Here is an 18,902-nt window from a genome sequence, read left to right as displayed (position 1 = left end):
AGGTGAGTACAGTAAGGCTTTATAAGCACGTCTGATGACAAGTAGAAATATAGGCCTATGCGTATTTATACTGAGCGTCAATTACTATAATGCATTTAATTTTTAATCGTATTTATCGGTATTAATAATTTTGTTTAATACTTTCAATAATCCCTTTTTTATTGCATGGGATTATACAATAGTTGCATTAAATTTCTTCTTCTACCTGCTATGTTAATTACTGATAGGTTAGATATTTTACTTTAGGTGGCCCGGACTTCTATGTTTGTAGGCGATTTCCGTGTCGAGTATGTTACCCCTCTGGAGTAGATGCACGACAGTTGAGCGTTCGTGAAAAGTTGAATAGCAACTGATGCTCAGGACTCGACTCGAGGCGGATTCTTTCCACATGTAAGCAAATCGGACAAAAAAATTATTACCCCTCAAGAACCACTCCAAACCGTGAACATCGCCTCCAACACTGGTAAGAGCCCCAATCTGGAGAGGATGAGAGTCCACAAGGTTCTTCGAGTATGCTACACCCAGCTGACGCAACTCACTGATTAACCCACAGAGCTACTGAACTGTGGGGATATTGATTACTACATCTGCAAACAACGAGCTTACGCGTACAACTATGTGCACACAGCTGTTGTCATCTTGGAAGAAGGGAGTGGCCGAGCCATACTCATAATGTTGCTATAGAGGAAAGGGCAACACTTGGTCACCGAGAGTGTCGAAATACACAATCTGGTTGACTGACGTCCACGGTCGTGGTATGAAACGCACCCCCGAAACATGACAGAACCACTTTCGGCCTGACTACACTCTCCACACACTATAGGGTGAGCTCCTCATCGGGCCGCCAGTGTACTCGACGCCTTTCATCATTTGAAAGATGGAAACTAGCGACCCGTTGGACCACTCGCTGTGTTGTTAGTCCTGTTGACGATGTGCATTTCTACGAGGGTTGTCCAGAAAGTAAGTTCCGATCGGTCATGAAATGGAAACCACAGTGAAAACCAGAAACGTTTTATTTGCAACAGTTAGGTACACCTTCCACCTACTTCCCTACATAGTCGCCGCTCCAACTTCGAGTTTTGTCGTAGTGTTGCATCAGCTTTCCAATATCCTCGTCATAGAAAGCCGCCGCCTGTGCTTTCGGCCAGTTATCTGCACTGGTCTGCAGCTCGTTGTCTGTGGAAAATTTTTGTCTTCATAGCCAGCGGTTCTTGTGAGCAGAGATGAACTCAGGGGGAGCCAATTACGTACTGTATTGTGGGTGATCAAACACATCTCATCGGAAACGCTGCAGGAGCTTCTTCATTGCCCCTGCAGTATGCGGCTAAGAGTTGGCATGAAGACGGAACTGCTCGACAGTTGTGTTATGTGGGCTGCATGACACAGGCGAAATCTCTAACCAGGCCCTCATACTTGGCGGGAGACGCTATTCCCTACGTATCTTTACGTGCTCACTACTCACTCAAAACTGAAAAGAGCGACGCGACACGATCGACGAGCATAATAGAGACACCGCCCAACACATCTGTGCAAATATTTACCGGATTTTCCCAGTGGTTTCCATTTCACGACCGATCGGAACTTACTTTCTGGACAACCCTCGTATGTACCACTGTGAGCAATTGTGTTTCACGAGGCGCCCGACACCAAACATCCATTTCATACAGTTCCTTCCACAATGTTCACGAAGAGACTAGTTAAGATGGATCTGAATTCATTGACGATAGCATTTGCTATCGGGCTTGTAAGCGATTGTCACTTATAAGGCGGCTCACTCGTACCCGGCCTCTGATACGATCCTTATACGATCACTTTTCTTACGCCGTGTTACATAGCTGCCACAAAGAGGCAACTTCAACATAGTGTGGTCATGATCACATCCAAACACGTTAACTCCATTCTGTCTATCTCTTTGGTCTCCATGTCGACCAATCTAAAAACGCTGCTACTCTGGTTCCGCACAACAGACTGACATACACACACATACACATACACACACACACACACACACACACACACACACACACACACACACATATATATATATATATATATATATATATATATATATATATATATATATATATATACATATATATATATACACACCGCTTCACTACCGTGACTTACATCAGCGGTTGAGCACTCGAAAGCTGAAATTGTGTTGCCTTACGGGTGAGGCCAGGAGGGGGGAAGGGGGTAGTGAGTAGTATCGTGAATATTCACAAACTGAAAATACCGTATCACCACAGAGCTATACAATTTACTGGGGCCAAATGAAAATTCGTGCCAGATCGGGACACGAACCCGTGTTTCCCGCTTTATGGGAGCAGTCACCGTAACTTTCGGCTATCCGAGCACGCTTCACGGACAGACCCAGACTTTCGTATGTCCCAGTGCCTGCTAACCATAGTGCTCGCACAATTATGTGATCTACGTACACGGAGAGACTAATATACACTCCTGGAAATGGAAAAAAGAACACATTGACACCGGTGTGTCAGACCCACCATACTTGCTCCGGACACTGCGAGAGGGCTGTACAAGCAATGATCACACGCACGGCACAGCGGACACACCAGGAACCGCGGTGTTGGCCGTCGAATGGCGCTAGCTGCGCAGCATTTGTGCACCGCCGCCGTCAGTGTCAGCCAGTTTGCCGTGGCATACGGAGCTCCATCGCAGTCTTTAACACTGGTAGCATGCCGCGACAGCGTGGACGTGAACCGTATGTGCAGTTGACGGACTTTGAGCGAGGGCGTATAGTGGGCATGCGGGAGGCCGGGTGGACGTACCGCCGAATTGCTCAACACGTGGGGCGTGAGGTCTCCACAGTACATCGATGTTGTCGCCAGCGGTCGGCGGAAGGTGCACGTGCCCGTCGACCTGGGACCGGACCGCAGCGACGCACGGATGCACGCCAAGACCGTAGGATCCTACGCAGTGCCGTAGGGGACCGCACCGCCACTTCCCAGCGCATTAGGGACACTGTTGCTCCTGGGGTATCGGCGAGGACCATTCGCAACCGTCTCCATGAAGCTGGGCTACGGTCCCGCACACCGTTAGGCCGTCTTCCGCTCACGCCCCAACATCGTGCAGCCCGCCTCCAGTGGTGTCACGACAGGCGTGAATGGAGGGACGAATGGAGACGTGTCGTCTTCAGCGATGAGAGTCGCGTCTGCCTTGGTGCCAATGACGGTCGTATGCGTGTTTGGCGCCGTGCAGGTGAGCGCCACAATCAGGACTGCATACGACCGAGGCACACAGGGCCAACACCCGGCATCATGGTGTGGGGAGCGATCTCCTACACTGGCCGTACACCACTGGTGATCGTCGAGGGGACACTGAATAGTGCACGGTACATCCAAACCGTCATCGAACCCATCGTTCTACCATTCCTAGACCGGCAAGGGAACTTGCTGTTCCAACAGGACAATGCACGTCCGCATGTATCCCGTGCCACCCAACGTGCTCTAGAAGGTGTAAGTCAACTACCCTGGCCAGCAAGATCTCCGGATCTGTCCCCCATTGAGCATGTTTGGGACTGGATGAAGCGTCGTCTCACGCGGTCTGCACGTCCAGCACGAACGCTGGTCCAACTGAGGCGCCAGGTGGAAATGGCATGGCAAGCCGTTCCACAGGACTACATCCAGCATCTCTACGATCGTCTCCATGGGAGAATAGCAGCCTGCATTGCTGCGAAAGGTGGATATACACTGTACTAGTGCCGACATTGTGCATGCTCTGTTGCCTGTGTCTATGTGCCTGTGGTTCTGTCAGTGTGATCATGTGATGTATCTGACCCCAGGAATGTGTCAATAAAGTTTCCCCTTCCTGGGACAATGAATTCACGGTGTTCTTATTTCAATTTCCAGGAGTGTAGTTTTCTCGCCAGATTGCCTTGTCTTTGGTATAAAATACAATAGTGCAGTGTCTGTAAAGTTCGACGCAACGTTCCTTCGGACATAGATGCATGCATGCATGCATGTCCAAATGAACATTGCTTCAGACTTTGACAGACACTGTCTAATACAGACACTGCGCTAATGGGTAAGTATTACCTTGTCCGGCGAGCTTATGATAGTTGCTTAACAGCTGAACATTCGTCAAAAGTTAAATAGCGCATAAACTCGAACCTAGGAAATTTATTTTCATAGTTAGCTCTCCCACTGTTGTGCATTCCGGTATTCCTCACGGGGCGGCTCAAGGCTTCAACTTCCGACCGCCTCTCTCATTCCATTCCAGAGTCCAGCATTGCTAATACGACGTTGCATGCAAAGTAGAATTCAGTCCATTAACAACGGCGAGGCTATGGGACATCCAGCATTTCCGAATTTAAATACGAGGAGACAAATTCTGAGAGACTGAAACTGTGGGAGACTACTGGCCGCAAAATGTAAGTGTTCCGTTACGAATACTGTTCCAGTCTCGTTAAAGTTTTATACTGCTGCAGACGTGAGAATAAGATACGGACAGTGAGTTAACACCTTGTGGCAAGGAACAGTGTACTACGCAACGCCCCAGCCAACGTGAATTTTTCATTCTTCGAACAGATCGATCCTGCTGATGATTATGCAGCTACCCACAATTTCCAAACTTCGGTATATCATTGTCTAACATTTCTTCTTAAACGTTTTAAACTTCCCTGGAACATCTATATTGGAAATTCAGTTCTCCAGAAACTAATAAAATCGCATCCATAGCTATTTTTGTCACGTCCCCCTAAACTTTATATTCAATGTATGATACAATAGGTCAAACACTATAATCTATCTCGACTAAAATGGTTTTTCCCGTGGTAATTAACATAGTTTTTCCAACGCATATCAAGGGAAAGCAACATTTGGAATCAAGGAGAAAATCATTCCCTATCTTCTTCTTTTATGTTATTGTTTTTACGTTTTAATAGCTTTTCTCTCCTAACCGTCATCAGCCATATCTGGCTCTATGTGGTACTAAAATAGAATTTCTTAAGAACAAGCGATATTACAATTTTTAGGACGCAGAGTTTAAGGCCGGTATCCTGGTTACGATAGACAAGACCATTTTATGCAAGCGTTATATTGTAAATTTATATTTTCTTAATTACCCATGACCGGCTCGAGAGTAGTCGAAAGCGGTCATCCCAAAAAAAAAAAAAAAAAAATTGCTACCAAGAGAAAATAGATTTTATACTGAAATTAAAGATAGCGTATTCCACAAACTTGCCCATGTCAAGTCTTATAGCACTTCACTGCGTTTGAATTTTGAAAACATTCTCTGAGAATCGTGAAATAATCAGTGCAGTTTATATTTTATGTGACGTAAACCATCTCATCAGACACAAATCGCCATTGTTCTGTGAACCAGTCGCAACGTCTTAAACACATTTTTCATGACTCAAAACTGTCTATGCACACATTACATGTCATCTAATGTAGGCCACAACTGCACGTGCGATGAAGAGTATCCTTAAAAAATACTTATTCTACTCCGAAAAAGATACTCTGCTGTCAGCTTTTTCATAGATTACCACCTACTCTTTTGTGTAAAGTGGAGAAAGTGTCTGCACCAACATGTTTGAATAATTGGTTTCCTCACTCTTCGTCCACTTTCGACAGCTAGCACCCGTGTCCTCGTTCAAGTTCCGCCATCTAACGAACAAAATGTCGAAAAACAACAGTTTTCTACGCACGGCATTTCTGTTCCTGCACAGAATGTTTCTCTCCCTTGTGGGACCATATCAGTTGGAACTACAAGAAGTGTATAGTACGTGAAGCGTCATTTGATTGGATTCATACTCTGTCGAAGACTACAGATTTAATGCTGCCGAAGACAGTACCAAATGACAATAACTTTAAACACGTAATTTTAAACAAATTTAGGCGAAGGTTATATTTTGGACAGACGCTGGTGGGTAGCACAAAGCAGTTTTTTCTTCCACAGTTTTTGTAAAAATAAAATAGAACTTTTAAAAAATGAGTACTCCAGTTTTTCTGCTCATATCTTATACGGAATACTGATCCAGAACATAATACAATTCTTAGAGTGTTAAGCACGCTTAATGCAACAATGCTCCCTTTCAGAGTCCTGCAACTCACTTAAATAGAGATGATATCTTGGGAATTAAGATGTCAGTTGCGAATATCTTATGGTAACACTACAAGCTGTACTACTCTACAACTTGGGTTTCGGCTTCGGCTTGTGCTTTACGGGAAAGATTACTTTAGTAACATTATCTCCGTACGCTTTACTCTTTGGAAAATTATTATAACATTACCAGAATTTAATAATGGATACATCACAATTTGTACACAGAACTCTTTAAAGCAGTACTTCGCCACGAAAATTTGCTCAAGATACGATAACTGAAAATTCATTGCGCTTGCGTAACTAAATCTATCTAAGGTGAATAACTTGGGAAATGATTAAAACATCAAGTAAATGTTTCATCACGAAAAACTTAGACTCTAAAGGTAAGAATACGGAAAGTGAGGAGTTGTTTGTTATATGTAATTACCGATCACGTTTCGAAACCAGGTGGACTTTGTTGCACCGATCCTCTCCAAAAGGCTTCTTAGTTTTCCGAGAGACTTCTTCAGTTTTTAAGTTAGCCTGAAATCTCTCTTTACCAGAAAACACTTCCACAGATGAATGTTCTCTTGTCTAGTATTTAAGTCAGCCTTTCATTTTCTTAGCCATACATTGTTATTCTTTGAAAAATCCGCACGGAATAATGAGCATGACCCTTACGTCAACACTTTTTTCATAGCCTCAATGATATCCTTTTGGTTCTCATTGTTGGTTTGATATTGTACATGATTATTCTCTTAAGATATTTTGCGCCGTTTTGAAAATTTATGAATGCCTACGTCATTATTTGCCACAATGAAATATACATAAATATTCGTTTGCAGTATAAACGAAATGTTATCATTATTAGTAAGCCACACGGATCTAAAAATTACTCTCCCTCCCGCAGATGTTCCGTAAATTTGTTTGAACGCGTACAGAGAAAGAATTTTGCAGAATAATGTGGATAACTTATCACTTCTCCATTCCAGCAAACCTGTCTCATGCAGCACAATAATGGTGAAAATATACCAAAGTCTTAAACGTTCTGCGAAAATATCTGTGTTTTTTATAACGCCTGATCAAAATTTGGTTAGTCTTAACATCTTAAGAATAAAAGTTATAGTATTATTGTAATCAGGAAATGTTATTAGTACGAAATCTATATTTCTCGGTCCTGCTCAGACATGGTGTTGATATTAATGAAATAGTGACACGGGTAATGATGGTATCTGTGGGCTCCATAGGAAGTATATGTCAGTCTCGGGCAAGACTAGTTTAAACACAGCAAGGATCTGGGAACGAGGACTGCTAGTAGCATCCAATGCATGCTCCATGGGGGTTGGAGGGAAGGAATGGCTGACGTGATTAGCTCAATTCTTTGCTGAAATAATGGTAAGGATGTTCCACATTGTGCTGCCACAGCTTTTAGTACTTTAGTATACGTAAAACAGCTTCTTTTAAGAAATGTTTTACTTCCCGCTGCCAGTTATGTTCACTGAACATCCTCAAGTGTCAGGAGCCTATGCCTTGCTTTGACCTACTCGTAAACAGTTTCAGCTGCATTTGGTTGTATGCCAAGTGTCGTGATAGACTGCTAACAAGTACAAATGCCTGCATCTGTAAATAAAATTTCCTCATTTTCGAATGGTCAAACGACTGTACCTGTTTCAAAATGGACCCAATATCATGACTGTCCACCTAGTTTTGTTTTTTTTTTCCTTAGAAAATGGAAACAGAGTGACCTAAGCTCTCTCACAGGACTTACTTCACAGCGGTCTCCGACTGGTACACTGAAGCTCGTTCAAACGTGATGGTCGCATGCCTGGTCCCATCCTATATCGCTTCCGGCGGCACAGGGAATATGGTACGACACGCCTCGGCAATTCCAAACTATTGGCAACAGAAGTACTAATATTTAACTACCTGGCACCTCTGTACGGGAATGGCCACGCTATTCATTTGATAAATCTGGACTTATTACCATTCGACCACTCTGACGACCCAGCTGTCGCCTCTCACTCTCAATCTCAGTCTCAAACATGCAGCTTTCTTATCTCTGATTAAGACAGAGGCTTATTGCTTCCTCAATTTTTGTTAACAATTGCACCTAAAGTCTGTAGCTCAGAGAAAGCCTGCTGTCGGTTCTTCCCGTCAATCTACACTACTGGCCATTAAAATTGCTACACTAAGAAGAAATGCAGATGATAAACAGGTATCCATTGGACAAATATATTATAGTAGAACTGGCATGTGATTACATTTTCACGCAATTTGGGTGCATAGATCCTGAGAAATCAGTACCCAGAATAACCACCTCTGGGCGTAATAACGGCCTTGATACGCCTGGGCATTGAGTCAAACAGAGCTTGGATGGCGTGTACAGGTACAGCTGCCCATGCAGCTTCCACATGATACCACCCTTCATCAAGAGTACTGACTGGCGTATTGTGACGAGCCAGTTGCTCGGCCACCATTGAGCAGAGGTTTTCAATTGGTGAGAGATCTGGAGAATTTGTTGGCCAGGGCAGCAGTTGAACATTTTCTGTGTCCAGAAAGGCTCGTACAGGACCTGCATCATGCGGTCGTGCATTATCCTGCTGAAATGTAGGGTTTCGCAGGGATCGAATGAAGGGTAGAGCCACGGGTCGTAACACATCTGAAATGTAACGTCCACTGTTCAAAGTGCCGTCAGTGCGAACAAGAGATGAACGAGACATGTAACCAGTGGCAACCCATACCATCACGCCGGGTGATACGCCAGTATGGCGATGACGAATACACGCTTCCAATGTGCGTTCACCGCGATGTCGCCAAACACGGATGCGACCATCATGATGCTGTAAACAGATCCTGGATTCATTCGAAAAAATGACGTTTTGCCATTCGTGCATCCAGGTTCGTCGTTGAGAACACCATCGCAGGCGCTCCTGTCCGTGATGCAGCGTCAAGGGTAATAGCAGCCATGGTCTCCGAGCTGATAGTCCATGCTGCTGCAAACGTCGTCGAACTGTTCGTGCAGATGATCCCCATCTGTTGAGTCAGGGATCGAGACGTGGCTGCACGATCCGTTACAGCCATGCGGATAAGATGCCTGTCATCTCGACTGCTAGTGATACGAGGCCGTTGGGATCCAGCACGGCGTTCCGTATTAACCTCCTGAACTCACCGATTCCATATTCTGCTAACAGTCATTGGATCTCGACCAACGCGAGCAGCAATGTCGCGATACGATTAACCGCAATCGCGATAGGCTACAGTCCGACCTTTATGAAAGTCGGAAACGTGATGGTACGCATTTCTCCTCCTTACAAGAGGTATCACAACAACGTTTCACCAGGCAACGCCGGTCAACTGCTGTTTGTGTATGAGAAATCGAATGGAAACTTTCCTCATGTCAGCGCGTTGTAGGTGTCGCCACCGGCGCCAACCTTGTGTGAATGCTCTGAAAAGCTAATCATTTGCATATCACAGCATCTTCTTCCTGTCGGTTAAATTTCGCGTATGTAGCACGTCATCTTCGTGGTGTAGCAATTTTAATGGCCAGTAGTGTAGTTGTCTGCATTGGCATCCGCAATACACAATTTCTGAGCAAGAGTTGGCAGCTTCTAGTAACAGTTTAAGTTCTACACATTTCCTTAGCTCCTCTGTTTGCTTTTTATAATATAAACCTTTGCGAAAACACTCTAAACCAACAAAGAGCAATGAAATAAATTTCGAAACTTAAGTATTATAAGGTTAGTGCATATCAGTAGTGTGATAAAGCCGGCATGAGCACATGTTGTTAGTGTAGGTTGTCTACAACAGGAGGAAGCATACATTCAGGGGCAAAACTATTATTCCGCTCGATGTCAGCCCTTAACCTACTGTTCTCTTTTAATTGGCAGGTCTTTAACCTATTGTTATGCGCCACTTTATATCAAATTGATATCACCCCCACCTCCCCTGATGACATCATGTTTTTTCTCCTTCTCCCTCCCCCACGAGGTCCTGCCCAACTTTTTGAATTTCACGCTCTTTTGGATGGTGTTTCTGCGTCAGTTTTCTCTGTCACTCACCTCTCTGGGAAATCCTGAAAACCCTGAGCCACTTTTGATATCAAATTAATTGTCTAATTAATTAAACTGTTCGAAAAAATTGGCAGGAAATAGTGTACTGCGCCACTTTCAACATCCACGAGCTGCTTCAGGTTGAACGAATAGCCCACCGCCCACTCTATCAAATTTATTGACTGAGTAATTAAATAGATATCATTCAGTTTTCCTTGGTGAACACTGGAAATATTGTTTGATTGGCAGGAAATAGACTGCAGTATGTGGAACATTGATTAAACAATTTATGGGATGCAAGGCAGTGTGTGGAATTGCAGCGCTTTCTATTTATTCCGAAAAACATAATTATACTGTCACAGATCGCGCTAAGCATATCTGAAAGACTTTCTCGCTCGTGCTCTGACCACCAGAGTCGCGATCGCAGGAAGGAGACATGTGCTGGGCTCGCGGCATCGGCCAGGGCCTGAGACACGGCAACCGTGCGGCTGCACTAAGCAGTTCGTGTCGGGCAGGAAATACCCGAGCCTTCCCTTGTCTTTCAGCATGAGCTGCTTCAGGAATTATTAAATTCAATTGAACATGTCTCTAAAAACACTTTCAAAACGATCGCTCCACAATTGTTTGCTTCAAGATGTGTAATAAATAACTCGTTAAACAGTTGCAGGGATGGATTTCACAAATTGAATACACACTTGCACAGTAGGAAACATTAATTAAAACTGCACATCGACACTGTTTGGAATACTTGCACACATAAACAAATTAGGCAAAGTGTTTGATGCCTCAATACACTTGCAAATGCTGCTTTAAACAATTTTTTTCAAATACACTTTACACAAAACACTGGACTGTAGTTGGAAAGTGTTATGTATCTGTGCTGGAAGTCGCAGTGCAGTAAGCCATGGCCGGGCGTCTTAAAATTCGTGGCAGCCCTCTCAAGTGTTTAGTTCTTGTACTCACATCCTGTCGCCGTTCGCGAGCATAGCAGTCGCCCCAGGCGCACGGGGAACGGAAATCCATTGCGTAAAAATAAATGAACGCAAATACACTCGGAAAAACATCGCACGGTAATATTGTTCATAAACTAAAACTAAATAAATAATCGCAAATACTGAAAGGTGGCTACACTGAGCCACAGCGCCAGAGATTGCGCCAAGAGTATTATTCAGCCGCCTCCACTGGCACAGTGCCTGTCGTGGACTCGTGGTAGTCAGTGTTAGGGGAGAACTCGTAGTAGTCAGTGCCTGTCGAGGTCTTGTAGTAGTCTGTGCTGAGATGTCGTAGTGAAGAGTGTTTGTTGAGATGAGCTAGTAGGCAGTGCTTGCTGAGATGTGATATTGGAGAGTTCTGGTTGAGATGTGATAGTAATGAGTCGGTGTGGAGAGATTGTAATGTTTAGAGTGCTTTTCATCAATATAAATTAAGGTAACAAACTACTTTTCCTTTTTTTCTCATTATTTCAATGTCCTGAATAATGCGTCATTACAGGTTCAGTCAACAAAGCATCTGGCTTGTGTTCTTGTATTAGAGTGTAATTCTGCTTTCCTTACGCAATTATGGTATTTCTAATTTTCTTTTATCATGTCAGTATAATTGGTTTTTAAAAATTCTTGTCTTGTTGGAGAAGAACCGTGCCAGATGTGTACGTTGAGTCACACTCCCACACACAGAACAATTACACTTGTGCTTTGGTTTAGTAGGTTTTATAGTTGCTGGGGACTTAATTAATTAACAGTGTTAAAGAAAATTTTCTTTCATTGTTTGTTGTTATTCTATGCAGTCAGATTGCGTACAAAAAACTAGTCAGGGCCAACCGATTACGAGACACAGTGTAATCGGACATACAGCTACTAAAAACTAAAAATATTTGCATTATATATAATTAAGCCCCCATGCACGTGGCGACCGCTGCTTCGGATCGTCCCTTGGAATCTTCTGATTGTAAAAATAGTAGACTGTAGTATTGTTGTAGTAATTTGTAGTTTAGTAATTGTAGTCTATTTTGCATGTGTAGATTTGGTAATTGTCATTCTTCTAATGGTATTTTTTTTCAGAATTTGATTTGTTGTCTTGTATACGCGTTTGACAATTTAGTGCAATTATTTCAATTGTTCGTTAATCGTGTTTGAAGGAAACATTTCGTGTGAATGGTATTGTTGGAGATAAAGTGTCATTGTGTGCAATTTTCATATAGTGACGAGTTTTGTATATTTTGTAAATGATTACGCGATCAATGAAAAAGGCGAAAATGATGAATAGTGAGAATGACGAAATTGTTGACATGGCGAACTCGCCAACACAGGACAACAGTATGATGAATAATGAAGTGGAAAACAATTTAATAAGTCGGGAAAATAGTTCGGAACCATTTCAAAATTTTTCTCAATCAGAAAATTCACAGAATACGAGATTAACGACAGAAGATTTTGAAATAGTATCGAACACAGATAGCCTTACAGCTATGACGAAGGAAGTTAGTTTTGCGGGAAATGTTAGGGGCGAAAAGAATTCTGAACCATTTAATATGGAGCAGTTGATGGGTGCAATATTAAATTTGGGATCTCGGTTAGACTCACAAATGGGAACAATGAAATCACAGATGGGAACTTTGCGATCTGAATTTAAAACAGAGATAGGAACAATTAAAACAGAGATTGGATCAATTAAAACAGAGATGGGAACTTTGGAAACACGGTTAGACTCACGAATAGGGACGTGTTTCAAAAATATGAAAGATGAATTAAAGAAAGAAATCAGATAAGAAGTACAACCGATTTTGAATTCTCACAATAATAGATTAATTGCAGTAGAGATTAGACAAAGGGAACAGGATAGAGAACAGGAAGAAAGAGATCGCGTGATAATACAGAAATTTTCAGAGTTAAATTTACAACGTGCAAAAGATAAGGAAGAAATACTTGAGAGAATCGAGGAATCCGTACCAAATGACAGATTAAATAACCTAACACAACAGTATGAACAGTTAACTACTAAATGTGTCAATACTGAAACCCGAGTCACGACACTTACGGAAGACGTAAATAAACAGAAAGAACAAATAGGTGACTTATCGGAAATAGTTGAGGAGATTTCAGATAAATTGACAAATCTTAGTTTACATGGGGACAGAGATTCGGATGATACAGGTCCATTACCATTTGCAGAAACCGAAGAGTATCAGAACATAAATAAGCATGTTGAAAATCAGGGAAAATTTAATGAACGCGTGAAAAGGGAATTTGAGGCATTAAAAAAGCAAGTCAAACAAATTGAAGGCGAAATCGTAGGAAAAGACGGCAAAGGAAATTTAGAATCACAGATACTAGAAGGGTTTGAAGAAAATAATTTTTTTCAAATGGTTCAAATGGCTCTGAGCACTATGCGACTTAACTTCCGAGGTCATCAGTCGCCTAGAACTTAGAACTAATTAAACCTAACTAACCTAAGGACATCACACACATCCATGCCCGAGGCAGGATTCGAACCTGCGACCGTAGCGGTCACGCGGTTCCAGACTGAAGCGCCTTTAACCGCACGGCCACATCGGCCGGCATAATTTGTTTCATTTACGGGATGCAACAAGAGAGCGCCAGGCGCGCGAACTTTACAATAATCGACATTCGGACTGGGACAGACGCGGTAGGTCTTTGTCGCCACGAGGCGAAAACTTTGACTATAAACACTTTTTGACTGTTCGGAAATTTAAGATCTTCCGCAATTCTAAGAATGACATACATCCATGTGCATGGTTAGATCAATTTATGTACGCACTTCCACTAAATTGGCCACTAAGTCACAAACTGGAATTTATGTGTGGATATTTAGAAAACGAACCGGCGACGCGGATGCGCGCACTCATTAGAGATTCTAATAATCTGAATGATTTTTATCATGCATTTCTATCGGCATATTGGTCCGAAAACACGCAAGACAGAGTCAAGCATAGTCTGATTATGCAGCGTAATTTTAAACAGTCTGAGTTCCGCACGCCAGCAGAATATTTTGAAGATATGATTCGAAAGAATCAGTTCCTTTCCAACCCTTATAGCCCGACTGAATTAATTCGCATTTGCTTAACTAAGCTGCCACAATCCATAAGACAAATTACTTTAGCCGGAAGATGTAAAGACGACATCGAGACTTTTAAGACTTTGTTGCAAGAACTTGAGTATGACAACGACGACGGGACTTCTTGTAACTTTTTCAGTAACAGTAATTACAATAGATTTTCAGAGAAAAGGGATAGTGATCGGAACGGGCGTTATAGGGGTAATTTTGAGATCAAAAATGGTTCAAATGGCTCTGAGCACTATGGGACTTAACATCTATGGTCATCAGTCCCCTAGAACTTAGAACTACTTAAACCTAACTAACCTAAGGACATCACACAACACCCAGCGTGGGAAGCGAGAACGCTATCGCACGACCACGAGATGCGGGCATCAAGTAGCTCCTCAGTTTGCCTCACAAGGGCTGAGTGGACCCCGCTTGCCAACAGCGCTCGGCAGACTGGATGGTCACCCATCCGAGTGCTAGCCCAGCCCGACAGCGCTTAACTTCGGTGATCTGACGGGAACCGGTGTTACCACTGCGGCAAGGCCGTTTAATTTTGAGAATGACAGACGTAACAGACAGGACAATAGATACCAGCCTTATGACAATAGCAGACGTTCTAACAGAAATTACACAGACAATTATAACAACGGTCATTCGTACCGGAATGATCAATCATTAGGAAACAGTAATCGGTATCATCAAGACAGAAATTATTCATACAGTAATAGAAATTCTTTCTACAGAAATAACCAGGGTAGTAGATACAACAATAATTTCAGAAGTGACAGTAGAAATTATACAAGGAGTAGTCATGCAGACAGACAGGAAAATAGAAAATTTAATAACAGACACAACCAAGAATTTGCATCTAACAGACAGGAAGGACTTAATTGGCATCCTCCACGTGACAGAACTTCAGACAGACAAGTGCAAATCGTAGAAATTGATCCGCGAAATGACACGAATACTCAAAGACGTGACGCAAACAATCGACAATGACTTGCAGCTTCGGCTTCTGGCAGCAATATAGACGGTTCAGAAAATAATGACACTACGACTTTACACTACGTACGCCTGGAAGACATGAGAGACATTTTGCTAGACGAAAAGGAAAATAATGTAGACGCATTTTTACATCCTGTTATTGAAGTATGTGTGGGTAAGAATAAGTTCACTGCAGTTTTAGACTCTGGGAGCCCATTGAATGTCATTAGTGAATCAGTTTTTCGTATATGTGAAAGAACTATTGCCTGCCCTGTGTTACCTGTTTCTAAAACAACAATTCGAGGAGCGATTTCTGGAAAAAGTGTGGAAGTCAAACAACAGACCAACCTAAATTTCAATTGTCAAGGATACGAATTTTCTGCTAATTTTATTATTGTTCCATTACTCAGTACACAAATTATATTAGGTATGGAGTTTCTTAACACACATAAGGCAATTTTGAACTTTAAAGAAGGAAGTGTGAATTTGACTGTTGCCCGAATGCCGAAATGTTTGAAATTTTTCGAGTGTTTAACAAGATCTGAGTCAGATACAAAATGTTTAAGGTTTCTTACTTCTGATGTTTTCGTTGAGCATTATGACGACAGTGTGTTTATTCATGACAATGACAATAGATACAGAGACGCGATGGATGATATAATTAATAGCGAAGAATTAATTAATGAAAAGGGTTAAGAAAGCTGAAGTGCCAGATGATGTTGCAAGAGAAGAGCTGCACCAAATTTTGACGTCACATGCTACAGTGTTTAGTCATCACACAGGAACTATACAAGGCTTACAATATTTATTTAAAGTAAAAGAACACACACCATTTCGCGGGAAAACGTACGCTATTCCTTTGGCTTACAGAGACAAGGTTAAGAATGAACTTAAGTACATGTTAGATCAGGGCATTATGGAGCCTGCAGTCAGTCCTTATACTAGCCCATTACACGTTGTTCTTAAAAAGGATGGGTCAATTCGTTTGGTTCTGGATTCCAGACAGATAAATAATATCATCATTCATGAAACTGACCGTCCACAAAATTTAGATGAACTTCTTCAACATTTTCATGGAATTAAAGTTTTATGCACGATTGATATGCGCGCAAGTTTATGGCAAATAGAACCCCACCCTGATTGTAGAAAATATACTGCCTTTTTAGCCTTTGGTAACTGTTACCAGTTTCGGAAATTACCGTTTGGACTTACTGTATCTTCAGCAGCATTCATTCGTAGCTTAAATGAAATTTTACCTGTTTATCTTCGTGACAATATTACTTCATATGTTGACGACATTCTTATTGCTAAACATTCTTGGAGTGAGCACAACAAAATTTTGGATTCATTATTACGTATTTTTGCAAGAGTTGGCATTACAGTGAACTTAGAAAAATCTGAATTTGGTCGTTCTCAGGTGAAATTTCTCGGTCACATTATTTCTACAGAAGGTATTCTTCCTGATCCAGAGAAACTAGATGCTATTCAGTTCGCAATGACATTCTTTTTAAACGAAAATCGGTCGACAACTCTGTTTGGTTAGTTTGTATTCCTGCTGAGTGGGTTAATAAGCTGATTTGGTATACGCATTTCAGTTATGCACACTTTGGTCCCAGAAAATTCTTTCATAAATTACGGGAAAATTGCTACTTCAGTAATATGGAAAAACGTATTCGATTTGTTCTTGCCAAATGCAAATTATGGCAAAAGGCTAAGCCGCCAACAATTTCTCACAGAGCACCGTTGTTTCCAGCGAAATTAAAGGACATGGCTGCAGTCGATTTATTCGGTCCAGTGGTTCGTTCTACTAACGGTTTTGCGTACATTTTCGTAGCAGTGGAGTTGACATCAAAATATGTGTGTTTTACACCGTTACGCAAAGCAACAGCTCGTTCAGTATCTAATGCTTTCATCAAACATTTTCTTAAAGAAGTTGGTCGTGTTGATAAGGTTATATCAGATAATGGATCACAGTTTCGCTCTAAAATTTGGCTTCATACTCTACGGCGTCGTAAAATTAAACCAATCTTCATTTCACTTTTTCACCCTCAATCTAACGCTTCAGAGAGATGGATGAAGGAAATCAATAAATTGTGTCGTCTTTATTGTCATCAGAATCACAGAACGTGGGATCAGTATCTTCATATTTTTCAAAACATACTGAATGAACTTCCTAATGACTCAACTTCTTTACCGCCTCTACTGATATTAAAAAACAAAGCACCGACAAATCGCATATCTGAAATCGTTGCTTTTCCACCTACACGGAAACTGCGGCATTCTGAAGTTGTCAACCTGGCTGTACAAAATATTGCATCTGCGGCTGCTAGGAGAGAGAAATCAGCTAAGAGTCCTGGTCATTTAAAAATCTTGTCAGTTGGTCAGAAGGTGTTAATTAAGTCTCATCGTTTGTCTCACAAAGGAGAAGGCTTGTGTCGACAATTTTTTCTGCTTTATAACGGTCCGTATAGAATTCGCAAAATTATTCATGATAACACTGTTGAAGTAGAAACTCTTAAATCTCGACGCTCTAAGGGAATACATCACATATCTAACGTTAAAATTTTTGTGGAATGATATACTTTTGAAAAATTTTTGTAGAATGACATACTTGTGAGAAACTAACAGCTACATGTAAACATGCAGAGAATACAAGGATACCGCGCTGTGTTTTGGCGGCGGCACATACTCAAAGCAACAGTCAAGTCTGCGCGCCGCACAAGGCAGTCGTTGACCGCAAACAATTGCTTCCTACGTCACGTTCCTACAGCTGATCGAGCGCTCAGTGCGAATGCACTGACAGCCGTAAACAAATACACAGTCTAATTTCTCCGACTAAATTCAGTATAAAGCTATAGTGATTTGATGAATTATGTTATTAACATTCAGTATTTTTCAGGATATGGTTCTATAAAATATTTAAGAACTTCAGGTAAATTCTGTGTGTCTCCGACGTTAAGAGGACTTGCTATCGAGAAAATTTCAGAAAGAATGTAATTTCGAAGAAGAAACTAATAAACTAAAAAAGGTAACTATTAACTGAGTTTATTTTTCAGGTAACATATTTCCACTTAGGTACGTACTTTAGACGTAATTTGCTGCTCGCGATTACGTGATTCATACTTTGTGCTAAATTTCATGTTCTATGAATTTACTTGTGAAGCGACGTGCTTGTGTACATTAACTGATTTTGACAATGATTGATGATTGAATAGGGTTGTTATTTGTATATATTATGCATCGCTTGGCTGCACTGCTTTTTCACTGATGTCATATTTTTTAATTATGTGCCTGCTGTGCTTATTTATTTAAATTATAATTGTCACCTGATTAGTTGTGCTGATATGTATGTAAGTTATACTTTGTGATTTATCTGCTTGCGCCTTCATGTTTACTTATTAAGATGACATATGAACATTTATTTGCTTATGCTGATATGATGCTAATGACCTGTTTATTACGTAAGATATATGTTTACTGCTATGCGTATGGATTGCATATTTATACATTTCTGTTTTGTTGTCATAACTACTCTTTAATTTGGTATATAGAAATGCTGATGTAAGGTGTGCGAACATGGAGTTTAGGCCACAGTATGGTGTTAATTATAGATTGTTCGCTTGGCAGAGCCTCGTAGTAGGAATTGCGCTGCATCCACTGGTTGACATTATGTTCTCCACTGGTATATTTACTCGCTATTGCATGTTTTGCTTACGCTCAGTGCCTTATATTTTTAAGATAGGAAAATGAACTGCTATA

The 18,902-nt window shown here is 41.6% G+C and overlaps 1 pseudogene; it reads right to left on the bottom strand.

Annotated features, from left to right (window-relative positions):
- Window positions 1-14,592: 14,592 nt before the first annotated feature.
- On the bottom strand, window positions 14,593-14,710 carry LOC126458929 (5S ribosomal RNA; annotated as a pseudogene).
- Between the last annotated feature and the right edge of the window lie 4,192 nt (window positions 14,711-18,902).

Source organism: Schistocerca serialis, chromosome 2 (genome assembly GCF_023864345.2).
Source record: "Schistocerca serialis cubense isolate TAMUIC-IGC-003099 chromosome 2, iqSchSeri2.2, whole genome shotgun sequence".
NCBI classification, from domain to species: Eukaryota; Metazoa; Arthropoda; class Insecta; order Orthoptera; family Acrididae; genus Schistocerca; species Schistocerca serialis.
This window is presented reverse-complemented; position numbering and strand designations above follow the sequence as displayed.